This window comes from Pelecanus crispus, chromosome 10 (genome assembly GCF_030463565.1).
Source record: "Pelecanus crispus isolate bPelCri1 chromosome 10, bPelCri1.pri, whole genome shotgun sequence".
NCBI lineage: Eukaryota > Metazoa > Chordata > Aves > Pelecaniformes > Pelecanidae > Pelecanus > Pelecanus crispus.
In genome coordinates, this window is record NC_134652.1 from 33,508,458 (window position 1) to 33,535,815 (window position 27,358).

The window sequence follows — 27,358 nt, forward strand, 5'->3', positions numbered from 1 at the left end:
CCCCATGTGACCAGGGATAAGCATCCCCCACCCTGAGAAGACTGTCTTGCTTCACTTACTGTATGACATTATCAGCGGAACTGCTCCGGCTGAATCCTCCCTTTAGAATAGCTAGAGAATAGCTAGTGAGCAAAGTCCAGATCTCTGCAAATCAAGCTAAAAATCAAGGAGGAAACAATATTCTCAGAATGTCTTCCAAAATGCACTTATTTCATAGAAGTTTAAGAGTGAGCTCAAATATGTGTCCCAGAGGTACGAAGAAATGCAAAGACCTACGCTGACTAGCTAAACTTCATCTTTGGAATAATTATTTCAATGCTGTTGGGATTTTATTGTAACATACATGTGTTCAGGTATCCAGAGATTTGCATAAGCTTTTTTTACTGCTCCAGTTGAAACACAATACAGGATTTTAAACCTAATTATCGAAAGCACCATTAGTATTTTGATCTTCTTAGTATCCCTGTTGGCAAGGAATTTAACCCGGCCTGAAAGCTTCTAATTAAGAAGATGGTGCTGCTGTTTACACCTCCAAATAGTGGCAAAAAGAGAACACCACAACCACTGCTGCAACTGGCTACCTTCTATTCCTTCATCTCTCTTCCATTTTCAGAGTTCCACACTTTCTAACAATTTTAGGTGAGCAATACTCATCTGACAACTGATGGCACAATGTCTTTTTATGCAGAGAGCCAGTGCCGACACTTCTTTGTAACTGGTTTATTCCAAATAACCAATCCCTCTTAAAGGATGATCAGGTCCAAAAGTAAGAGGTTTTACTCCAGCGAGCTTTTGCATGAACAGTTCCATTAAACAGGATTACTCATTAGTATAACACCACATTAAATGAGATCATTATGTTAATTGAGATCACTACTATTCATTTTTGCTATACTCATACATATTACTACTTCAGTTCAAATACACAAGGTGTTATAGTGGTCAATAACATCAAATATAGAAATCTTCTGAGCCTGAAATATTTCTTCTGTTTAAATAGCTTTACAATTAGAAGACAATACCCAGCAGTTTCTGGAGCCCAAAGATTGAGATTTCTATAATGAAATACACTAACTGTGAGCAAAGATTAAACTTTGACTTTAAAAACATTTTTTCTACTGCAAGTTGTATATTCATGTAGATCCTTGGTTAACATTTAGGTGGCTGGTTATTACTAATGTGCCCTTTGTTAGGCATTCACCTCTTCAGCCTGGAGGCACTAAATTCAAAATGGGCCCACAGAATTTAGAGTTATGTGATCATTATATACATGAGAAAACATCTGCCCAATTTCATTCAGTATCACCAAAGGAGGTAAATATTTACTGCCTCATACTGATACAATGAAGAGCTTTGTATTTTTGACTACTCCAGAAGAGATATTTTTAAAGTTTCAGAGAACAGTTAAAATGGTTCTCAGTTATAAGAACAAAACGAGACCTTAGATCCAACTTCATTTCGCTTCTAATACCTTCGTAACAAAAAATCCTATTCTGCACCAAATCAACGCTCAAAGCCCACAAACACCACAAACAAACCTGCTACAAATATGAAGCACCAATCCTACAAGTTGAACCAATTCCCCTGAAAACTGATAAACATCTTTATATGACGTACCAGACGGAGTACCAGATCTACAGTCCTTACCTTAATTTGTTGCCTGGCCTGGACACTAATGCTCTGCTACAGCATAAAGTTCCCATTCGCTTTTGCTTTCTTTAAGTGAAGAAAAACAGCTCAACTTCCTCCGACTCAAAGTTAAAGGCTGAAGTCGCCTACGTTTCATTGTGTGTCAAAGTACATTTGACAGAACACGATGTTACGGCAGGCTCTGGACGATGAAAGCAAAGGCTTAGTGTCATTAAAGCAAAGTCATCATAACATACGTAACAGTCCCTTGTTGCTATAAGCAAAATCTGAAAAGATTATAGCTAATGTAGACATTCCACCATATTTTTTTTTAGTTTTTCACTGTTGTCTTTGAACAATCACATACTGGACGCTTGTGCTCCTTCCCCTTTTTGGAGCTACAAAGAGAGCTTTGCAACCAGAGCCTTCATCAGCTGTTTCCTAGCATACCTGCAGGTACGTCTCAACAACCAGAGAGTTAAAAGGCGCATAAACCACGCAAAGCAGGAACCGACGGAGGAGCAGAGCGACAGGCCTGCCACGCCAGCTCGCCCTGCACCCCCGGGAGCAGCGCAGCTGAGGAAGCCGAGGGCAAGCCCCGGCCGCGCCAGCCAAGCTGGCAGCGCTGCGAGCCCCGCCGGCCGGGGGGGCCACACCTGCGGCACGGCACGGCACGGCACGGCCCGGCCGGCAGCCAGCGGCACGGCGGGAGCGCCGCCTGACATTCAGGCCGCCCCAAAGGTGAAGGCTGCCAGCCGGCGGGCACACGGCGGGGGCTGCCCCACCCGCCGGGCCCTCCGCCGCCGCCCCTCCCCAGCCTCCCGCGGCCTGCGTGGCCGGGGATGCCGCAGCATCCCCGGGGCGAGGCGGCGACCGCGGCCCCGGCGGGAGGGCGGCGCGGCGAAGGGGCAAGGAGACCCCCGGGAGCGCGGCCCACCGCGAGGGGACGGGGGGAGAGGGAGGCGCTGCCGGCGGCGCCCCCCCCGCCCCTGCCGCCGCCGCCGCACTCACCGCCGGGCCGGGCGCAGGCCGGCGCTGTCCCCTCTTCGGGCAGGGCCGCGGCGCTCTGCGCCCTCAGGTACCGGTCGCCCCGCCCCGCCCCGCCCCGCCTCGCCCGGCGCTGGGAGGGCCGGCGCGCGCAGCCCGCCCGCGCATGCCCCGCGCCGGCCGCCTGCCCCCGCCCCTCGCCTCACCCTGACGTCAGCGCGGCCGGCACGCGCCCGACCGTTAGGCGCCCTGCGCGCGCGCGCCCAAGGGCCCCTCTGGCGGGGAGGCGTTCACCCCCTCGGTCAGCGGGCGGGCAGCGGCGGCGTGGCGCCTCAGCCCGGCCCCAGCGCCGCCTCGGCGCTCTGCCCGGCCGCGCTCTCCAGGCCCTGAGGCCTGCGGGCCGCTTCTTCCAGCCTGCCCTGCCCCGTTAGTGAGCCCGCTGACCGGCGCAAAGGCAAATTCAGTCGCTACGGGTGTGGCGGAAATAGGCCTGCCAGCGCCCTGGCTCAGGGGCGTGGAGAGTACGGGCAGGAGAAAGAGGCCTCACAAGTGTCCCAGCTACCCGAAAAGCCTGGAGGGGCACTTGGCAGCCAACAGAGACACCAGTGCACAGGAGAGCGGCCGTTCTCCGTGCTGCTGCTCATGGAAAATACTTGCGAGTTTCCTCAAAAAAAAAAACCCAAAATCCAGCCACCAAGCCAGGAAACATGAAATTGCTACTGTACCCTTAATTGCTTTGGTGGTGGGCTTGGCGGTGTTAGGTTAATGGTTGGACTGGATGATCTTAAAGGTCTTTTCCAACCTAAACGATTCTATGATTCAAATTTTATGCCTGTGCCAAGAACCGGAAGGCACTGACAGAATACCAAAAACTTGTGCAAGGTGCAGGAAGTTATTTGCCTGCGGTTACGCGCGATGGGCCAGGTTCATTTCACCCACTCGGTAGTTACACCCCGACGCTTTTCCTGGCTTCCCGCGTGCTTGTTTGGGGCCTGTGTCTCTGCATCTCCCGTGGTTTGGGATCTTCGTGTACGTGTTGCCTTATCACCTCAGCATCTGTATTGCTGTGCTTCGACTTCAGATTCCCAAAGTTTAACTTTTCTCAGAAGTTTTGACCACCAGCATTTCTAAATTTTTGCCTGCCTGCTTCACCAGGCCTCCCACAGGAAGCAAGCCGCGCAGTAGCCTCAAGCTATGTTCATGTAGGAAAAAAAACCCTGCCCTGTAATTGATAAGCATCGTTTGCCGCAGCCTCTTGACTAGAGGCTGGGCGCGCTGCCAGGGCGTCAGACCTGCTTACAGATGTCAGCCCAGGAGCTGCAAGTGCCTCCTCATCCTTCTCGACACAGGGCGTGAAGACTCGGGTACGTTTGCCCCATAGATAGCAGAAAGGCCTTTTTTTCAAAAATAAGGAACAACTGAAGCTTTTGTATGTCTTTTTGCCTGAACTTAAATGTACCGGTGCCATTAATGCATTTATTCTTAGAACAATCTGAAGCATAATTACTCCCCTGTGGTACAGGAAAGGGAAAAAAAAAAAAAAAAAACCAAGCAGAGACAGATTAAATCTCTTGCGCAAAGCTGAAGAGATAGGAAAGCCAGGAAACGAACTCAGATTTCCTGAGTCAGGCATCATTGCTTTAACCACAGAGTCATCCTTTCTTTCAGTCATTCTCGGCTTCTGAGCATGTAATGTAAACATCAACTGCATTAGCATAGATTTGATTTTTCCTTACTTTGTTCATCAGAACGACTTCACTGTTCCCACTGAAATTTCCTCCAACTAGAGTCTCCATTTCCTTCCCAAAAGTAAAAGAAATTATATTACAGACTCTCTGGGAGGGTGAAGCGATACTGCAGACTCACTGGGAAAGTCTTAAAGTACCCACTGCATTTCTGCAGGCACTGGCAGGTTTTTCTTCAACCCCAACACAAAGCAACCGTGGAGCTTCCATGATGGATCTCTTAGGCAGGTACCCAAATGCGCAGTGAACGAGATCAGTGAACAAATGGTTCCCTGTCGTCATACTTCTCAGCTAGATCAGAGGACAAGGAATGCTTATAACCAACATAGGAGGCACGTAAGCTGTGCGTACTGACCTGGAAGTGGTGGTATAACCACGTTTTTTAACTCCATCTCATATTTTTGTTATCTGAAAATGATTATGAAACAAAATTATAAAAGAAAACCACATATATAAAAGAGGAAAACAACCTAGAAATATTTTAGGATAGATTTGAGAGCCTCCGCTATCTGTTTAGGCATTTAACAGATTTCCACAATGCTTATATAGCCTCAAGATTAAGATCCAGTCTTTAAGCAGAATTCATAGGTTTTGAAAAATAACTTCAAAAGAGGGAAGCATGACATACACAACTCCAGCTTCTGACTACTTAACTCAAAAGATAGTCTTAACAATCTGTGTACGGAAGGGTGAAAAGATGGAATTTTGGTCCGTGGATGGACACTGGGTGAGAAGTAGATAGCCGAGGAATGCAGTTATCACAAGAGACAGATAATATATTGTTTGAAATGCTGACCATAGAGATAAAAAGCTGAGAAATGGTAGGGAGGATGTGCAGCTGTGAAGATACAAGGTACAGCTCCTGATTTTGCTTGCTTTGCAAGCATCCTGTTATTGGCTTGAGCATAGTCGATATGTGACTGCTGGATTACGGTAATATGCCGGGCGAACAAAGCCCATGAACCAATAGACGGGATGACTATGGCACGTGCAGCGCGCCTGGCCAGCGGGCACACGCGCCATAGGCTCCCTTTGTTGCAACCGAGGCGTGTTTTCGGCACTCACTGGCCACGTGTGTCGAAATGCCTTTCCTCTGCCATATAAATACCGGGATGTCCTGAAGAGGGGTGGGCGGGTGTACGGCGAGGTCACCGTTGCCTCCATGGGGCCGCCCACGTAAAGCTGGCACCTACTGACCGCCGGGCTGAGCTCGCAGCGCAAGACGGCACAAGATTGTACGGATGGACCATCTTCCTCACGGTCCTCGGGTCGGGAAGACTCTTGCTTTGCTAAACGCTTGTAGTGTAGTTAATAAAGTCTTTTGTGCTGCTAGATAGGCTGTGTGTGCGTGCCATTCTTTCCCCGGGAATCCTCGAAACCACTCTAAAACCCAATCCTACTGACAGACTACTGACTAAGTTCTAGCTATGATCAAGTGCAGTATCTTTTCTTATCGGTTTAATATTTGATACGTCTTCAGCTTGAGGACTTTACATTCCATTGACTTTATACTAAATTGATTTAAATGGACTTTATGTTACACTGAGAGATGGACTAGAAGCTTGTTTGGTCCACTTCACTCACTGACCTGGCATTGTGCTGCCTCCAAAAACCAGAGACAGCAATGGACAACACCACGCCGACCACCCAGAGAAGAGTAAGAGCTGGATGAGCAGACAGTGATATTCATACAAATATTCTCCCAGCCGCCAGCGGTTTACAGGCCAGGGACTTCACAAGCCAAGGACACTCTTTCCCCCAAATTTGGTGAAGTATGAGCAGCCTCAGTGCAGGGAGCGTTAGGGAGGCCTGGTTTTCCTAGTAATAGTTCAACAGGTATTTTGAGAGTATCCAGCTGTAACCTTTTCTGGCTTCCTTAGTTTCAACTGACTTGCTGATGGCTAATGATAACGAGACAGGTGTAAACAACCAGCCATACAGTGTGAACCTTGTTGATTATTGTAAATAAGAATATTTTCCAGTCAGTATCTGTATCATAGACCGGCTTGAAGGGGAGCTCTGTTCCTTCGGGCCCTCAGCACAAGAAGGACATGGACCTGTTGGAGCAGGTCCAGAAGAGAGCCACAGAAATGATCAGAGGGCTGGAGCACCTCTCCTGCAAGGACAGGCTGAGAGAGTTGGGGTTGTTCAGCCTGGAGAAGAGAAGGCTGCAGCGGCAAGACCTGATTGCAGCCTTCCAGTACTTAAAGGGGGCCTACAGGAAGGATGGGGGCAATCTTTTTAGCAAGGCCTGTTGTGACAGGACAAGGAATAATGGATTCAAACTAAAGAAGAATAGATTTAGACTGGATATAAGGAAGAAATTTTTTACACTGAGGGTGGTGAAGCGCTGGCACAGGTTGCCCAGAGAGGCGGTGGAGGCCCCATCCCTGGGAACATCCCAGGCCAGGTTGGACGGGGCTCTGAGCACCCTGATCTGGTTAAAGCTGTCCCTGCTCACTGCAGGGGGCTTGGGCTGGATGACCTCTAAAGGTCCCTTCCAACCCAAAGCATTCTGTGATTCTATGATCCTTTTAACTTCGGATTGGTTTCCATTTCATGTGTTTTTGCAAACTGAAGTGCATGTGTTTCCGTAACTCTAGTGGAAAATGAAAGGATTGTTTAAATTTGTCCATGTAACAGAGTTCCACTCTTCACAAAATCTGAGCTTGATGTTTCCCATCCCCTGAATTACAATGAAGCTGAGTTAGTCTGCTTGAGTTAAAGCCATCCTCCAAGCAAGGACAACCTCCTTCCTCATGCCACTTCAACATCTTTCCCATGACGTCCACAAAAACCAAAAAAACCACCTTGCTAGGTAGCTCATACGCTGTGACTGCTGCTAACTATTTCGTTCACAATAATTTCATTTTTACCTTGTGCATCCATGTTCTGTTACTGTATTCAAAAACTTTCTACTTATGCTCTGATTTCATATTATCTGGTACATGGTGTGCATTGTTTCCAGCTCAAAAGGGCTAAGCAGCTAGGTGCCACCATTTTTTTCCACATGTAAGTAATAATTTATTCATTGCATGCATTTTACTTTTACAAAAAAACTGTAGCACGGACTCTTGCTATCTTGCAAACATTCAAATAAAGGAAAACAGAGGTTAGAATTAGAGAGGCTATGCGTCTTGGCGTATAGCTGGACTTCTGATCAAATATATGACCGAGTGCATGCAGTTGGTTGGTTAGGGGTTGAAATTCTTCATTTCGAAATGCCTCATTCTGTAAAATTTATTCATTGTCAGGTATCAGAAGATGAACTGTCATCTGTTTTCTTAATCCGTGTCTCTACAAATAGTGCTTTCATTAAGGAATACATCCTTTATTTTTTCCAAGTTTTAATTTGACGCTACAGATTCACTGTCTCCAGAAGTACCTATTTCATTTTCAACTTCTTGTACTTTTTAAACTATACAAGTAACTTCATTTTTGTACTACCTTAAAAATGTATACTAAAATGAGTATTGCAAGTTGATGAACTTGTTTGCTGAGATAATGAAGAAGGAAAACAATGGGCTAATGTCACATACAACAATACTTACCTGACTGTGCTTCTATGTGTGTATATTTATTATTTCCATGCATGGTGTCCACAGGTAACTAAAGTTTGTACCGTTCTGCAATAAATAATTTTATAAAAATAAAATAATTAATAGGAAATTCTGCTTGGTGCAAGCTGAGGTCTTTGCATGACCTCAGTGGTGAACCATTGTTCACCATCGTTGCATCTTCTTTTGTGTACGTATGGGAAAACACAGAGATGAGCTCAAACTCATTCTGCTGAAATACACGATAACCTAGTCACATTTAAGACTAAGTCCTGTTTTTTTCTTATTTCCTTGAAAAAGAATCCAAATTAAGTACTTGAACATTTGCTACCTTTTCAGGCATTAGTGATATCTACCACTTTCTGAATAGTATTTAGATAATATTTAAAGAGAATAATATTAAACGAAGAACTGTTCATTACCATTTGGCAGCGGCTGTGTTATTTAAATAATAGGCTCAGATGTCTACCTTGGATATGCAAAGACAATGTTGCTATAGTTGTGTTTTTAGCAAGTGAATGATGAACTGACCCTTCTTACTCTTCTCCTTTCAGAAAAGTTTTTTTTTGGTCTTGTTTAAGTAAAATTCTTTTTCTGAACATGGCTTAAAGATTACTTAAGTATCAGCCCAGGATGTCTGTTTTTAAAACTCCATAAGGTATTACTCTGTGGCTAGCACTGCCCACGTTCAGAGATGCTCAGAATGCTGCCTATTCAGGCTGTGAAAAACGGTGAAGTTACACAGGCCTAAACCACTCTCTTATTTGTAATATTTCTCATGTAAATGAGAGAGTGGGCAGAAAGCTTTCCTCTGTCCCTCTCTCTCAAGGCAGGTGTACCAAATGTAAGTTAAACTCCGATGAAGATCACGTGCTTGGCCTTACCCTTTCCTTACTCTGGCAGTGCTGCGGTAGGGGTGGCCTGGAGCAGTTCAGTAAAATCTGCCATCGAAGCCTGCCTCGGGCAACCTTTACACCTCGCTGCCGCTGCTGCCCTTTCTTCTAAGGGCTGACCACGCGTGAGGCTTCACAACACTGCAGTAGTCTAGATAATTCAGACCTGCTTAGCTCTACGTTATTTAAACAGATCAGTTAAACTATTTAAGCAGTCTAGTTCAAGCTACTTTGTAAAATAAAGCCAAATGTTTTCTGCACGTCTTCAGTGGCCGTATTCCTACAATACGTATCACCTTTACAAACGCAGAAAAGCATTTCTAGAGAGTGGTTAAAATCATATCGCACATTTCTAAAACCCAAACGCTCCGTCTTTCATTTCTTTTTAAAGATGTGCTCCTCAGTATCTGGTAAAACAAATTAGTGTACATTTAATTTAAGTCTGATACAGTTTCTTCTTTACTTTTCATTGCAACTTAATTTGTATTCACACAGGCTGAATGCCCAAAGGAATACAAATGCCTAACATTTCCCTTAAGTCAGTGGGATTTTTGAGGATTCTGAAACATAAATAAAAACTCTTATTTCAGCTTGATTAACAGCTATGGAAATTATTTCCTTTTGTATAATTAAAAAGTATTCTAAATCAGGCCTGATAAACATTTTTACTATATTTTATAACTGAAAGGTTGACTGGTAATCTCAGAACTCAAAAAATAGCCTTCCATTAGTGACACTGTTATGGAAATTTATCTACTGTGGGGGGGATTTTTTTTTAATCTAGTCATCATTCAGTTACACAACAGAAAAAAGAGCAGACTTATGTTTCTAATAATGGCTTCCAAATTTAACAGAATGAGAAAAGTTGACTGGAATTCAATGAAATCTCAGTAGAATTCACTAAAAACATTGAAATATATTCAGCATCATATGGCATATCTTTATGTAAACATTGTTGCAAAGGATCCTGGTTTAAATGAATGCTAATCCTAAACTGATTGATGTGGATAATTTGCATTTTTGCTAATTTTGTTATTTAATAACATTTCAAATACTACAGTCCTTAAAATGTTCAACAAAGATGAAATGAAACCTTTTGTGTTTGTATAGCTAGTGTCCTCCATTTTACAATATCATTATAATTTTTAATCCTGAGATTTGCAGAAGTAATAATCTACTTATAAACAGCAAAGAATGCAGTGGCTAATGTAGCAACAGAGCTACACATATTAAGAAATAAAATGTAAAAGGAAAGAAAGCATATAGGAAAAGAATAAACATAGTAAGAGCATCACATTTTTGTGTTTGTTTTCATTTGACTGCTCAAAGTACAGCATTCGTATTAACAGTCATCCACAGAGAAGACTGTCGGCATCGCTCGGCAGCTGGAAGCGAAGAAGTGAACATGATCCTTTTGAGTCTTGTTCAAAAAATAATTAGAAATTACAAAAGGCGGCTGGATGGTGTGGTGACCAAAGATTGCTCCATGCTGTTAGCACACAAATAAATGCGATATAGAGAGTGCAGTTGTTCATTTGTGCCCCCATGGATGAGTCTGTACCTTGAGCTGACAAGACAGCTGAGACACACCACTTTGATTCTAGGCAGCCTCAGTTTTACCCTCTCTGCTAGGATTACCAGTAATTTTACCAGTCCTAACAATGGTTTGATTATATGATGGCCCATGAAAACTCTTTTAAAATAAAAGTCCTGTACTACCTCCTCATCTGTTTCATTGCAACACTTGTTATTTTGCTTTAGCGGGTTTAAGGCATATGCAAAATGACCTTTTTGAACTAACAATTTTGTTTCTTTACATACTGTTTTTACCAATGAAGATATTATGTAATACAGTGAGATAATAATTTAGTTTCTTTAGATACTGTTTTTACCAGTGAAGATATTATATGATACGGTGAGAGACTATATAAGAAACCTAAGACAGAATTACAGATTAATCCCACCTTCTTTCTTAGGGAAAATTCACATTAATTAGGGAATTACGTGAAAAAGTATGTAATAACTGAAAGTATTAGATGAGATGCTTATGCATACTATAAGGAGGCATTAATGATTAGAATATGTCCTCTGAGCAATTTAATTATCTACTTAGCAGTGCAGGTAGAGAACAGAGGTTACAGAAAAGAAAACAAAGAGATCCCGCGCTGTGGCTGAGCTTCAGGGAGATTTTGGCCACAGCAACCTGAAATGGTGGGGCTACAGATGCTCCTGGGGAGGTGAAAGAGCAGCTCGGGCTCCCTCCCGACAGATGCGGACCTCTGTGTGTGCTGCCGCCCTGAGCTTGGCTCACCCCTCGGCCCGCTCAGATGTCCCTGCTGGCTCTGGATCCTTTTAAGAGGAATGGTACATTTTCTCAGTCTTGATTCATAGCTGAAGCAGTGAATTAAATCTTCGGGAATTAAATAAAGTGATGTTGTTTCCATGCATACTACTTCAATAATATTATTTTTTATATGCAAATAATTACTTTCAATTAACTTACAGATGTAAAGAAAAATACAAGCAGACTGCTCCAGTAGCAAACAATGCTTTCAAAATACAGTTCAGGACTTTAAAAATAGTTTTACTCCATGTATATATTTGACCCTAATCTGTCTTGTCTGAGCACATGAAAGCATCAGAAGATAAAAAATGAAAGCTGAAATTCCATTTTTCAATGATTAGATTACATTTTCAGTATTGAAGGCAATGAAAACCAAAGAGCTCAAAGATGCAGATTAAAAGATGCAATTGCTTTTCCTCTTTTTTGTGCACGTGGCAGTAACACATGCACTGAGAAAGGAGTTGACCTTATCCAAAATTATGTATGTGACCAGTGTAACCAGTATAGCTCAATAATTAACCGAATGTTTCGGAGCTCCACAGGAACATCAAGGACAGTAACGCTGTACGCTCAAAATCAGTCACTTGGAAAAATCGTGAAATATTATATCAGGAAATGTTTTGTGTAATATAAAGAATTTTTTCTCTTTTAAACTTACTCCCTCCCCCCTTTTCTTCTATTAGCTCTCGTTAGTCAGGAAAGCTATGCTTGTATGTGCATGTATGTATAAATAAAAACATATTTATATAAAATGTAAGTTTTACGTATACCCTGCTATACACGTCTGTGTGTGTATATATGTGTGCCTGTGTATAAACAAAGTTGTTCTAGGTGTTGGAAATCTTCTATAGAATGTAAGTGGGTAAGTAGATGATTCCCAAATAGTAGCCCTGGGCTGCTGGAGATAAAATTTGTACGGGACGCTAGCGATGGCTCCTCCGGGTGGGGTTGGTCAGCCCATCTCAACATGGGCTGGAGGAGAAGCTGCCACTGTGTCTCCAAGGTCCTTCCTCAACACTCAATCTTGCTGGAAGCTGTTTTCAAAGTCAAACGTAGTTCAGCTGCAATGAGTGTTAAGTACTTACTTTCCTGTCAAGTCAGAAAGCTGAATTCTCACAAAGACAAAATGGAAATTTTATTCTTACAAGCTGGCGCCTGCCCCTGATTCATGGACTTCTGAAGACATTATCCCAAGAGATTCTGACAGTCTCCTGAAATACTGGCACCAGAGATTCAATCACTGCTCTATCTAGTAAGGCACTTAGCAAGGTTCTGCTGTACTTTTAAACCAGGAGATGTTGCAGGTGGTTTTCTCTGAGTTAATAATTACTATCTGTAGATAGCAGGAAGTTCAAAAGGGACTGGACTATTGTAGACATGCATGCAATAAATAATAATGGGTATGCTTTAGATAGTTGTCACAAGGCTCAAGGACAAATTCTAAACAGCATGACTCTGGCATTTTAATGGCTAAAAATATGTTTTCGATCTTCATTGTGGAATAGAAAATGCTGGCAGACAAAAAGTTACATGCAAAATTGTGAGTAAAACTGCTGCTTTTTCAGTCTCTAAAGACAGCTATGAAGGATATTTTACACTCTAGATCCTTTGCAATCAAGGAACTCCTGGTGCTCTGCAAACATGAATGTATTCTCAGAATATGTTTTAACAGAGTTAAGGCTACTTCCAATTCATTTTAAATAAGCTGAGGTACAGAAGGATGTCAGGACCAAACTGGCAAGCTAGTGGCAGAGACAAAGCTGGAATCCACCATTCCTCACTGTCAGATCGGTATGGTTAGGACTGAACCATGCAATACCCAGTGTGGAACTCTATCCCATGCCAAACCGGTGTAGAGAAAGAACATAAAATGCAATACACTGGGTGTAAGAAAGCTTTAACGGTAATAACTGCGAGTAAATTAAGAAATACTTGTGGATATTCACCTGAATGTTGGTGGTTAAAAACAGAGGTTCTGAACAGGGGTTCAGATTCAGAGAGTCTCAGAGGTGCAGAAAAAGAGGACAACACAAACAAGCTGAAGGATGTCTCTTTACTGAGAGTGCGGTTAAAGTGCAGAACTAACTCAAACTGCAATGATGGGCATCATGAAAGTATTATTATATAAGCGCTTAGAAAATGGTAAACCTACAAAGAACGCACAGATAGGTGGATAAGCTTTTATGGAATGTCTGGCTTTCTTCCATCCTTTAATATAATTTTAAGCTGTTTGTTTGATTGCAAACATTTTTTAGATGTGGATTGGGTTTTTTTGTGCTACGATTTTATAATCCACTGCAATCCTTTTTCAAGAACAGTACGATACTCTGGTGACACGACTCTCTAAGTTGCAAGAAAAAATGAGGACAAATCTTTTAGAGTAATATAATGAGTAATCAGTAATATGATGAAAGCTGCTGGGTTTGAATATGTTATCTATGGGTAAAGGAGGATCTTAGTGAAAGGGGAACATTCTGAATAATTCACTTACTAAAGTGAGAATGGTACTACCTGGACTATGCCTTTTCCAATGCATGCAGTGACATGCGTTGTACGTTTACAGTATTTAATTCCTACTAAGACTCCAGATTCCTCTGCCGTGTAAGTGACATACAATGTTACACACCTTTGCATGGAATATGATTTTCTTTTTGTTCATCAGAAAGCACTCAAGGAAAGAAAGTTCTCTCTCCTTTTGGAGTCAGAATTTCTAATCATAATTAGCTCAAGACACACTGTGGTATCCAGAGGAAAAAGAGGTTTGGAGGCATTTTCATTATAAAAGAGATACGTTATTAGTCCTGTGAAAATCTTCGAAGATGACAACCCTCATTAATGTGAAAATTCAGCAACTTAAATTCTCTTACTGATTCCAAAATACTTCACAAGAGAGAAATTAGATGGAAAAAAGTTTTTATGTTAATTTTCTTTAGGACAGAATTCTTTACAGGTATAATCACCTCTATAAATAACTGTACCCTTCATCCTGGCAGAGGTAGTGTGACAATGTGCATTTAAAGTGATGTATTTCAATACTAAGAAAATAGTAGCATGTGCTGCTGATGCATCTAAATCATGAGCAGTATTGCAGGCTCTAGCTAAGAGAAATGAGCCATGGTTTTCCCTGGAGTTGTGCTTCTCTTACGGCCCCAGTGTCCTGGAAGCCTTTTGCTTGTGGAAAGCATAGAAGCAGCTGCAGATAAAAATATTAAGCATTATTTCTCTAGATGCAGGTGACCTGGATTGGTCCAAAGATGGGCAAAACCAGAGAGGAATAAAAGATTAGAAAGAAGGGGAAACAGAAAAATACAAAATGAGACAGAAAAAGATTTTCCAAATCAGAAGGAGAAGGCAACCCTGTTAGTCAGAGAAGATCAGGTCTCATGAAATATTGAAGAGAGAAGTAAAAAAAAAAAAAAAAAAAGTCTGCTATTTTCCCCCGGGGTAGTGGAAGCCCCTGCTTTGCACTCACTTCATGCTGCTTTGAATTCCTGATGCTGATACAGGGGCATCCCCTAGCTAGATAGATACACAAGACTATCACTGGGGAGACACAATTAGAATCTCTAAAATTTTACACCTGAGGCCAATTTTAAGTGCTTAGCTAAATATATAGTTTGCATATTCAGTGAATGAATTAGAATGTATGTATGAGATAGAAACATAATGGTTCTTAGATCTGTTTTCTGTATTGGTGTTTATAGGTGCATGTGAATCTCTCTTAGTTTGTTAGGCACTGAATGAACAGGTGTCATTTCATGAGGCATGGAAGTCTGTTGTCATTTCAAATGCAGAAATGCTTACCTGACAATTTTAATGTGTTAATACCCAAGGTTACTGGCTTTTTAAAAAAAGCTTAAGCAAGGATCTGCAATCCTGTGACACTTAACGGTTCTATCCTGCTCCTCCAGGTGCACATTGTAGATTCAATATCAGCTTGGGTAATATTTCAAATGTAATCCAAATGAATGCATTCTCTACTCTTGTTTTCTGTAGGTTCATGATGGATATGCAAACATTTACCATCCTCATAAGCTTTTGGCTTAAGCACAATGAATCTACAGAATTGCTGCTTAAATTAATGTGGTCCCATAAATAAATGTTAAACATTAGGATTTTGGTTAAGGGCGTATTAGAAGACTTTATCATTTTTCCCGCAGCCCCAACAGGTCTTTATTAAAAAAATGCACCTAATCTCTTACTACTGTTAGAGATCATAAAAATCACTCAGCTGCCTGCTTTCTTCAGCAAGCTGTTGCACAAAAGTATGTTGAGATGAGTCTACAAAGGGGTCCACAGCTGATGGCAGACACCAACTTTAACAATAAAAGTTAATTTGGAAGAAAAACAATGCACAAATATATCGATGGATCTTTTCAGATCTTTCCATGATTAATAATTCAGCGGAGGATGATTTGGGCCTCTTACAAATTTAGAAAGCTATGATGGTAAAGGCACCATATTAAGAAACCTGGAAACCAAAATCCTGTATTTATACATGACTTAGAAACAGCTTTAAGGAATATATTGCACTGCCACATGTCTCTCTTCTAAGCTAAGAAATCCTCTTCAGAGGAAAAGACAGTTCAAGATCCATGTCTAATTAGTCTGTGGCCTTTTTTGCCAAAACTACTAACGTAACGTTCGACTTCTTAAAGAGCTTATGGTCGCCAGACAGAAATAATGATAACCACTGAGAATACCAGTTTTCACTGGAAATGTGATCACTGAGGTCTAGACTAGGACTATCAAACTTACTCTGTTGCTCCTTTAATAGCCATCAGACCATATTGTCTGCCAGAAATAATACATCATCTTTGCTGAGATGTGACCCAATTGGTGACTGCGAATTGAATCTCACTATATTCCCTTTACTACTCCCTTGAGAGAAAGACCCTATTATCCATTACCTCTGTCTTTGTAAAGCATGTCATTTCTTATGAAATTTACTCATTCAAAGGCTAATAATATGTTTAAAGCTCTATATTAGATGGTCTTCAGTCACTGCCAAGAGGGAATGAAGTTAACACTAAAAGTTCATCAATATGTATAGTAAACAGAAAGAATAAAACCAGATTAGTGAGAGTGGATTTTACATTTGCTCTGCAACACTGACTTCTGTGAAAGAATATATACAAGTCAGAATAAATTTCCATATCAAAATGCAGTCAACAGCAGGAGACTGTATTTTGATTAGCATAGTAAATTCTGTATTGGTCACCTTACAAATAAACTGGGGGGGAAGAATGAGAAGGAAGCAATATACTGGAGATCTGTCTACAGACATGTTTATTTTCTTACTGAGGGAAAAAAAAATTATCATTATTACAGGTCTGGTACTTTCTTGTTTGCATGTAACTTTAAGAATATAAACTAGATCAATATTTTGGTTTCATGCTTATTTTTATCATTCATTCTCCTGCCTTGATTTTTTAAATCGATTTATGTATATACAAATATGTATCACATATATTAAAATATCTATCTTGCCAGCTTGTTCTTAGAGGAATGAATTCAAGCACTCAGTCCCTTTGGCTACTTGGAAACTTGGCAAATATACACCACTGCTGAGCCATTTCAGTCATTGCTTTTAACTGCTTTACGGGCCATCCCCTTATGGAAATATTGAGACAGAGTAAGTCACATCTTGCTAATGCCAATTTTTTAAAAGTAAAAGATGAAAGAAGAAAAATAAGCAGAGAAGGAAAAAGAGTTCTTCCCAGCTTTTATTTCCTGATGGAGATGAGACCACAATCTTAATATTCCTTATCTCTGGCTTATCTAATCAATGTATATCCCTGCATCAGGCCCAGTAATGATGCAGTTGTGCAGAGGGTGTGGGGGAAGCAGGTGGACTTCTCCAAATCCCAGGGATACTAAAGATGGCAAAGATGACAGTAAAATTCCTTCCATCCTCCCAGCCTTTCTCCACAGCCACTTCCCACACTTTTTAATGACTTCAAAAAACATAAGGAGCAGAGTCATCCCCCCATTACACTGTCTGCTAGTTAATTCTAATTGCCAGCACGTCAATTATGATCCATTAATTTCTGGTTGCATTCTTCCCTTGTCTACCAGACATGATGTCAACCCAGTCCTTGGGTTGTATCAGTAGATGTTTTTGTTTTCATTGGTTCAGTAAGCCACCCTCTCCACCATCTCTCTCAACAAACATTGCTATAGGCAAATAGGACATTTTATGAAGTATCTTTCACTTAAAAATCCAGTTTACGGTTTGGTTCGGCCCAATAGGACCTCAGCGATTAAGAAGAAAATCTAGTATGTGAGTGTCTCCTAAGAATTGATCATCTTTGCTCTATTTAAATGTTAAAGCTAATGGCATTACAAATTCAAATTATCCTGCCCTCTAGACCTGTAATAACATTTAAGTAGGAAAACTATTATGTGCTGTGTTCACTTTGACAACTGTGTCACCCCTGAGTGCTCCTGGTACCGAGAGTATTTCCACAAGGGCAGTACTGGTTTTATTCACCCAGTACGTGCAGCATGTCAAGTCATTCTTTTCACATTACACACTAATTAAAAAATAAACATGTAGTATGACAAGTTAGGTTCAAAAATCGCTGAAGGACAGACCTGCATACAGTAGATCAGCTGATACTTTGTGCCCTCAACTATGACTTGTTCCTGTTCTCTTAAATTACATTCTGCTGGCTGATCAGTTCATAAACTAAATGGACAGCTGCAGTAGAGAGCAGACATTTTAATAGTAGAGTGCTATAGACATGGCTGACTGCCAAAGAACACATTGTTAAAGCAAGCAGCATAAAATGAAAAATTAAGATATTGGCACTAAGACCTACTGGTAAGAGCTGAGGGGCAGTAAAGGACACAGCAATAATCTAAAAGATTTTTTCCACTAGATTAAATTTAGGACAGGCAAAGCATCCTTGCTTTGGAGAAGCGTTCTGCGGTGCTGGGAACTGTGGTGAGTCTCAAAACAAACATGAAAGACCCTGTTGGCTGTTCTGGCCACCAGAGCTTCTCTTCTTGGCCAATTAGCAATTTGGTACAATCCTTCTTTATAGCACAACTGTCACAGCTGCACACAAAACCACTCGGATCAGTTCTGAAACGTACTTTGTCAGTAATCAGTTTGTATTTTAATGTATGGGGTTTATTTTATACTCTATTCTGTTTTTTTTTTTATTTGAAAAACATCAACAATTTCTTGAAATTGCCTTTTGCCTGAAGCAGATGCAGAATAACAGTAGCAAGACAAAAGAATATTATTCCGATGCTCCTTCCTTAGTAGCCGCCACCATTATCACCAGTTAACATACATTGCATATGAAAATGGTTTTGGAAATTCTCTAGTTAAATGGCTGAGCATTCATTATTCAAGAAACTCCAAACATATGATTGCACATCTCTTCCTCTGAGTCACACATTGTGCTCCAATCTTTACTTACTTATCATCATGTACTGTTACTCAAATAGAATCAGGATTTTTTTATTGCTGTCCTATACAATGACTACAGTATAGCCTGTGATATGTCTTTATTCCCCTCAGTAATTCTATTGTCACTATGACCCACTGCCTCTATTGGCTCTGACTTCTTTACATGAGTTGTATTTTACTCTACAGATGCGTATATATATAGTTTGTCAGCATCGGTATACCAGCCCATTTACTTCTGTGCCTGAGAGTACTCCCTCCATTGGAGCAATTTAGAGCTGAAGCAATTAAGCAAACAGCTACAAATTGAGATGGTGAGACTCTTCAACAATGTCTTATAGGACCTGTGACTTAATATTACAGTGTAATCCCGAACATTTTTTTGCTTGCTTGTTTATATGGAGTCTGTCTAGGAGTATTCCCAGTGGTCCCTGAAGAGCACAGCTAAGAATTAGAAGTCACCTCGACCTGTGGCTGTTCACAAGCAACAGGCGATCAGAGCTACAGATTGCATTATTTGGAATCATTTAGCCAAAACTAAAGGTATGAAATAAAGCCTGTGCGTGTGCCAGGAAATCTTGTCAGCTCAACGCAGCGAGATTTTCTCTCTCAAAGCACAGCAGCTCTGAAATTTCTAAGGTGAATCATAAAGAATGTCCTTTTGTGAATTTTTATTATAAAGCAGGAGCATTACTAACTCTTTCAATGATTCACAAAGTTTATAGGGATTGAGCCTGAACATCTTCAGCACAGTATTCATTATTCATCTGTGCCAGGCGAGCATAGCTCTGCCTTCCCTATGTTGCATTGGGCAAGAAAGCGACGTGTCCGTGATTATCAGCAAAGACAGAGCCAACCCTGCCACGCGAGGTGATGAGAAGAGGGAGGGAGAAGGGGAGATGTGCTCAACCACGTGATGGCAAACACATCGCAGGATGTGGGAGCGTTTGTGCCACATCCAACCGTGCTCACATGGGAGAGGGGAGGTGTATGCCTCTTCCCCCCCCCCCCCCCCCTTTCCTCTTCACACCACCTAAATACAGGATATTTACCTGTTGCTGTAGACTATAATTTGTATCTCATTGGACAGGTTGAGATTCTTACACTTTAAATTAGGACTTCGATGTAAGGTATTTGTCTGACCTTGCTCCAGATTATTTTTAAACACCAGGAATGAATTACTGTTATGAATAATGCTGCTTCCAGACATTTTGGATTAGCAAACTATACAGAAGAGCTTGGGAAACATTACTGATTTCTTTTCAGCGGCTTAATACAAGCAGATGAAACTAATGGAAAAAATCTAGCCTTTTTCGCATTACACGTTTTAACAGGAAAGCGTGTGAAATTTGTACCATCATCTAATGTCTTTTACGCAAATCATCTCAACAGGGTATGAAATGAAAAGTCATACATCCATTCTCCTAAGCTTCCTCCATGAAAGTTGCAGCTTGGATAACCCTGCGTCTGACACCCTAATCAAAAGGTATTTAAAAATACAAGCCCCTAAGATACATGACCAGATAGAACAGCATCCATACGGATTTTTGGGGGCTTATCCATACTAGCCATCATTGATTGCGACTGTCCACTCGCTTTATTTTAGAGCGGTCAGAGAGCCTGGGTCAAATTCTCATTAGAAAATTGAATTGTATTTGCATTATGTTAATACAAGATGAAGAAAGAGGCTGAATATAAAGAAAGGTTAAAATCTGGCACAGAAAAATCAATCTGACTGCTTATGCACGCCTTCCTTGTCTCAGGCTGTACCCATCAGGGCTGATACCAATACAGATATTAAGCTTCCTTCCATTTTAAGCAGTATTATTAAAAAGACCTGAAAAGTAGGACAACTTAACAGCTTAATATCACTCCAACACAATGTGGAGACTAATCTCTAATACCTTTATTCAGGACGCTCCTTCTCCGGGTTCTCTGCCAACAGCCTTTCCCTCAGCCCTGTCTCAGCAAGGGAAGATCTGGGTCCCGGAGTGATTGAGGTCACTGGGGCAGCCAGCCCCAGTGATACAATCACAAGACTGCAAACCACAGGCGTTTGAGCCTACCGTAGCTGACAAAATCACAGCCGCTGGCTGACCCACATTGCGGAAGGGAGGAGACCCAGACAGACTCGAGGCTGAGCCAGCCATCAATACGGATGCCCCAAGGCCCCCAAACAAACAGAATTTCTCACTGATCCGCAGCCTCTCTGAGAGCATTTTAAGCATCGTTTGTCTTTAGGATCTCTGAAAAGAAAAACCCCACTACTGGTAGTTCAGTGAATATATTAAAAAGGCTACAACAGCAGATTCTTTTCTGAGGGTTGCATGGAATAGGCTACATCTAATGAGGGGCTGAAGATTGAAGGCTAATATGAATAATCTTTATCCTAATACTTCCTACACATGTTATTGCAGATAAAGTTGAGCTATCAATAAGAAAGGCAATTTTAAGGAAAAAAAATTGAATCACAGGCATAAATTAGTGAAGCGGGAGTCAAATATAACAGTTACAACAATAATGAGTGCAATAAAGAATATAAATTTATTGCATCTTCTAGAGATGAGACTCTTAGAGTAATACAAGTAATGTACATAGTAAGTATGTTCAAGGTTAAAGTAACACCAAGGCTCACTTATTCCAATTCCTCTGCCTTCTGAAATCCTCTCTCAAATTTTAAGGCTTCAGTGACATCTGCTGTTGAAGACCTATTTAATTAATTAGTTGTAATTTAACAGTTATTCCCTCTAAGTGAACACGTCTTCCACAGAGTTGCTGATATTTGATTCTATTTAAGTTCCCTAGCACCACAGAAACCCTTTAATCTGATCAGAAAACCACCAAGACTGAGCTCTTTTGTTGTTCTATTCATCCAACAAGCTGTTAAATCACTCTCGGGTTTTGTAAAGCAACAGAACTTTTCTCTGTGCCTTGCTCCTGCCCTCCCTTCCAATTTTAATATGTGGAAATTGTACAAGCACATGTTTAACTGCCAATACAACTATTCCCTATGCATTCAAATCCACCAGTAGAATACCAAGATTGAGTTTACGATCCAAAAGTGATCACGACAAAAGGCTCTGCGTAAAATGACCCCAAAACTTAGTAAATTAATGCTTCTGTGCTCTCACAATAGCCTTAAGGAGGACTAGCAGCAAAGGGTACGCTAAAGATTACCCTCATGAATTAATCTGTGGTTCCCTTTCATGTGTGAGCTTAATGGTCCCGAGAGCCAAACAGAAAGGCCAACAGGCTCCTGTCGAGCCCCTAATCCAAGCAGTTCAAGAAAGGCTCAAAGTAAGGCTAGAAGTTTGATTCTTCAGCTCACAGCAGAGTCAGAAGAATTCACAATTAAGTGCACTGCACCGCTCAGTTGACACCACCAGCTATGTGATATGGTGATTACTATCCTGGATAAAAGGTGCTGCGTCAACATAATACTCCATTAACAACATATGGTCAAGCAGTATGCAGAATACTGATGTTTAGTTGCACTTCTCTCTTCTCGCTCTGGAAAAAAAAATGTTCTCACATTAAAATTAATGCCCCACACTTCTGTGGTGTATTGGAGTTAAGGCTGCAGAGTTCGGGTCCAGAATTTTGCATCCTGCTTCTGCTATAAAATTGCTGTATGAACTAGAGGAAGCCACAAAGTCAAATCTTCAAAAGCATTCTACATTTCTGGGTGATCGACCTTAGACTCCAGATTTTTCTTGTAGAAGCGGCCAGTACACCCATAGCAATAATGGAAGTGACTGGAACATGTGAGTGTTTTGCACCCAAGAAGCCCTAGAGCAAGTCTACCAAGCTGCTTGCCCAGAAATGGAAGCATTTAGAGTTAAAGTGTCTCTTGGAAATGCAGATCTCGTGTCCCATTTCACAGAGGTTGTGTGGTTGACACATTAATTCCACAGTGTTTAGGCCCTATTTATTAGTATTACTGAGGTGCCAATGAATAAAAAGTAAAATGTGATGTAAAATATCAACTACCAAAATCCTAACTCCTATGTTTGATTGTTACCAAATATTAGACACATATTAATAGTGCATTGTCTGAGTTGCTTGCAGACAAGGCAAAAAGATACAGAACTCTGACATTTTTATTTTAACATTTGAAGCCCATAGCAGGCAGTGACTTTTTAGTTTTATTTCATTAAAACACTCAACACGTTAGAAGACAGAGGTGAAGGAGTGCAGTAAAGAAGCCAAGGGGAAGCCTGCTACTGCCCCATCAAACTTTCAGTCCTCCACATCATTGTAAGCCAATGGCATTTAAACAGTTACCAACCATAAGATTGTATTATTTATTTCTAATGTTTTTTAAACTCTGTCTGTGACTAAAACATCCCTTCTCTTGAGCATTTTGACCTTGGGTACAGCTGTAGTAAACAGAACCAGTTCAATTCAATGTGTTTTCCTCACTGGAAGCGATCCAGATCCAACTTTAGCAACTGTTTGTAGATTCTTAAGAGTTTCTGTACAGCTGCCTAGGCAGGGCAAGGTCCAAGGGTGGGAAAAACAATTGGCTGAGGAAGAGAGACCTCTCTACCAAAAAGAGGTAAGCAGCAGCAATCCATAAATTTAAAGGTCTAAACTAAGTGGTAAGGTATCTAAACTCCATTTTAGCTAATCTTCTTACAAGTAAATTGTTGCACAGTGTAGAATTAAATAAGAAACCCAAGAAAAGAGAATTCTCTGTCTTTCCAAAATGTGTTTACAATGTACTTTGAAGTTGGATAAATTAAGTATTGCTATATATTATTAAATTTTAAAACTGTGGTTGCCATAAGACTTTTTGTCAATATTTATCAACCAAAGAAAGCTGCTTTAATACAGAAAGCTTATTCCAAGGTTATTACCCTGTTTTTGGAACCAAAGCCACACAAGTGTTGTACCAGTGAGAGGTTTCTCTTGCACAGAATAAGCAAGTATTCAGTTTGCATTTTAGACCTTGTCACTTCTTTAATGGAGTATTGGTTGTATTTTTACTTATTTGTTTTTCTGTTAGGTTTCTTGAACTATAAAAAAGCCAAAATGACAAAGTTGTCATATTTAACAAATTTAAACATGATATTCTTTTACTGACATATAAAGTCTAATTACAAATGTTCTATTAGTAATATTAGTAAGTCTATTAGTAATATTTAATTCTGGTAAGTCATATGATACATTACCTGAGAAATTCTCTTCCACATTTAGACTTTATGACAAAGTCTTCCTTATCTGATCTTTTTTTCCATTCCAACACAAGTGGGATATGGATAATAATATATACCTCTTTTTAAATTAGTTTTCAGGAGAGAGATAACTAGAAATTTAAATTTTATTCGGAATACAGTGCTATTTTGCATAAGCCGTCGCTGCACAATTGCAACACAAACGTGATATCCAGAAATCCAAAGCTACACTGAAAGCAAGAAGATCTGAATCTATAATTGAAAGTTACACAGTTCAACCACTGTAAGAAGCTAAGAATCGCACACTGCTAGAGCTCGTGTTCAAAGCAACGCTCGTGTTCTGGCAAACCTCCTGCACCAAGGCAGCTTTCCTTAGGTGTGCCTCACTTCCTCTGTGGGTCAGGTCACACGGGGAAAGATATGTTTATGCAAAAGGATTGCTGCTGTGAATAAAGTTCCTGCAGTCTGTCGCAGGGGATTTGTCTTCTGCTACTCGGAATGCCAAGACTCTGAAAGAATGACAAGAGCTAAAATAATTAGTGTTTGGGGGTTTTTTTCAGGATAGATGGTAATGAGGCTGCTATATTTACTCAGGTACAATTATGTTTTTACTAATTGAATTCACATCATTTTTTGAGCTAAGTAGGTGCAGGATTGATCTTTTTTTGAGCTTCCTGATACTCCAAACCAGGATATAAATTCCTTAAAAAAAACCCCATATTTCAGCTTATATGGAAGTTTCTTTAGCAAATAATATACAGTAACTTTGTCAGGCTTTTGTATATATATTCCTCCTGAAAGACTTCCATTAGAAATGAAAGACTTCATCCCTAAGTGAAATATTTTAAACACAAAGGCTATGATTATCTCTAAGACCCTGACTGCTAATTGCACATTTTAATAAAAGAAAGTTAAATACTCTAAGCTCGACTTGCAAAAGCTACTGCAAGACTGTAGTGCACTTTAACACTTGCTTTCATTTTTTCAGGACCCTATGGGACTCAAGCTGTGAATACCTAGTGATGGTTCATCATCACGTACCTGATCTTACGTCCTCTCACAAAGACGCAAAAATCCCCAGCTGCTTTATTCTTTGCTGAAAGATTAGTAGAACCAGAGTGCCAGTGGTGCACTATAACCTGAAAGCTGTGAAGGGGCTAAATATGGAGATGAGTAAAACTTTAAATACCCTGCTTTCTCTGGTCTCTTGTGAACCCTTTCTCTTATTTATCCAGCTGGTTTAGACATGTCTTCCCCCTTTCTGCGTCTGATGTGGTTGATGTGAAAAGCCTCCATTCACTTTTCCATTGCCTTGAAATTATGCTCCAAAGCCTAAGCATCTCCTTTTAAATGGCTTAAACACACTTTTCTGGCCCTTAGACTTGCAAAAATGACCACAAATATGAGATCAAAGGGGAAGCTAATATGTTGATACCTGTTCAAGTCCAGGACCACCCAAAACAATCAGTTTGAAAAATGAAAACTGATGCATTCATCTGAATGAACTGTTAGTTCTATTACTTGCAAGCGAATATAAAATAATGCTTAGCTAAAGTTTGCAGCTAACACATTTACAACAAATTCTGAGCTTCTTGCCCCACGTTTGCAGAAATCCAAAATGCTGTGTGCTACTCAGATTATTCCACTATATTTGAGTGTTTTTAGTATAAAAATATGTAGCTCATTGGCAGCAATTACTAGATAGCAACCTGAATTCCATCATAGTGCTGGGAAAAATGCTTGGATACCTTATATTATTAATGTTTCATTCAATGAGATAAATTCAATTTTAGTTTCATTTGAGCTATATAAGAATCTTAGAAACAATAAAACCAACAACAGCCAGTAACCCAATTGCTTGTTAGCTCTTTGTACTATGATTTGCGAACCCATGGATGTCCCTGAAGTAAGGGTGACTGGGAGATGGAATTCATATTTTAATGTATAGTCTATGGCTCTCAGGCCAGACACAGGCAGTACGTAGGCATCATCTTGACACCAATTCTGCCAGCATGCTAAAATTTTCCCAAACATTACAATGACTTAAAAAAGAATTAAAGTGATTGCCCTCAAGAAGCCCAGCTCACTCCCGTGTGCATGAAAAGACCACAGTTTGAAACACAGCAGTCCTAGAAACACCCTTGAGCACATTTCTTTTAAAGGCTGGAAGGAACAGATGGCTTTTGAACCCTGATGCTGATGGCACTGTCTGCGTGATGAAGCACTGTATCCTCATTCGTACTGATCGGAGTCAAATCAGCTCTAGCCTTTAATTCACCCTAACCACTGAGTATTTTTTCTAATTAGAATATATGTCATTACCTATTCCTACAGTAATGATAACCTACTGAACTCTAATGAATCAATCCCATCTGCCTTGCTGTGCATATACTCAGCCATTTCACTGCTCAGAATCAAAGGAATTCACCGTGGCACACAAGCTAGGAATCAGAAGTGCTGCTCCATGTATTGCAATGTAAATTGAGCAGTTATTCTGGGTTGCACTGTGATTTTCTGCAGAATTTTATTACCAAAGAGTTTGTAAGGTGGTTCCCATGAGAACCTTTGACAGCCTTCAGAGCCAAACACAAAATACAAAAGCACGGACGCTGTTCTTCAGCTGAGAATTGATGGTCTTCTGTGAAGGACAGAGATAAAGGGCACTGAGCAGATGCATTCCATCTAAACACCAAATTTTAAGCTCCAGTAGGAGTTCATACATTATAGATTGAATTCTGCTGACTTTGACACCTGGTTTAGATCACAGGCATTTGAGCATCACCCCAACAGGTAACAGATGTGATCCTGGCAACTCCTACAAAGCGATATTCTGAGCCCTCACAGATCTGTTGATGTCCTGGAATGCCGGTGCAATAGTTCATTTTATCCTACCAAAGATGCCTTCCAGGCAGGAGAGCCATGGAAGGCCAGCATGCCACGTGTTAAGCTCGAAAACAATTTAGAAACTGCTGCTTATTTAAAGAGGATTTAACTACTGATTCTAGCTCATTCTGCCATAGACAGGAAAATTTCGCAGGAAAAAGAAGACAACAGCAGTTAGATTACTAACATTGCATCAGGTTTAAAACCAGTTTTCACAGGCCTACAGTTCGGGGGAGAATAGGTTTGCTATTTTTTTCACCCATAATTGTACACATTCAATATACTTTATTGCCTTACATTATTTCTCTTCATGCTTTTCTTCTTGTTTTCATGCCCGACTGTTACATTAGTAAGGCAAAGCATGGAAAAAAGCTCAGGAACAAAATTGATTCAAAATTGCTAGAAACAATTGTATGCGATACATGAACTGACTACAGCGCAAGAGGCTGAATTCACGTGGGAGGTCAGACTCCCTGTGCACAGGAGGTCTGCTTGCCCCCATTATTTTGAACTAGAACAGCAGCAGCAGCCAGCAATGATGGAGTTTTAGGAAATATGGAGACCATGGCCATGTTTCTTCAACCCAAGCCACTGGCCATGCGTTTGCCTGCCTAAAGGATGAGAAAGGTAGCATATGCATCCTTCAAGCAGATGCTTTTAGATTTATGCCCATAAGTAGTATTTTACTGTTAAACTGTACAGCAGCCATAGTTCAGCAGTGAA

At 40.8% G+C, this 27,358-nt stretch overlaps 1 pseudogene; it reads left to right on the forward strand.

Annotated features, from left to right (window-relative positions):
• The first annotated feature begins 5,775 nt into the window (after nucleotides 1-5,775).
• On the forward strand, nucleotides 5,776-5,987 carry LOC142594505 (U2 spliceosomal RNA; annotated as a pseudogene).
• The last annotated feature ends 21,371 nt before the right edge of the window (nucleotides 5,988-27,358 follow it).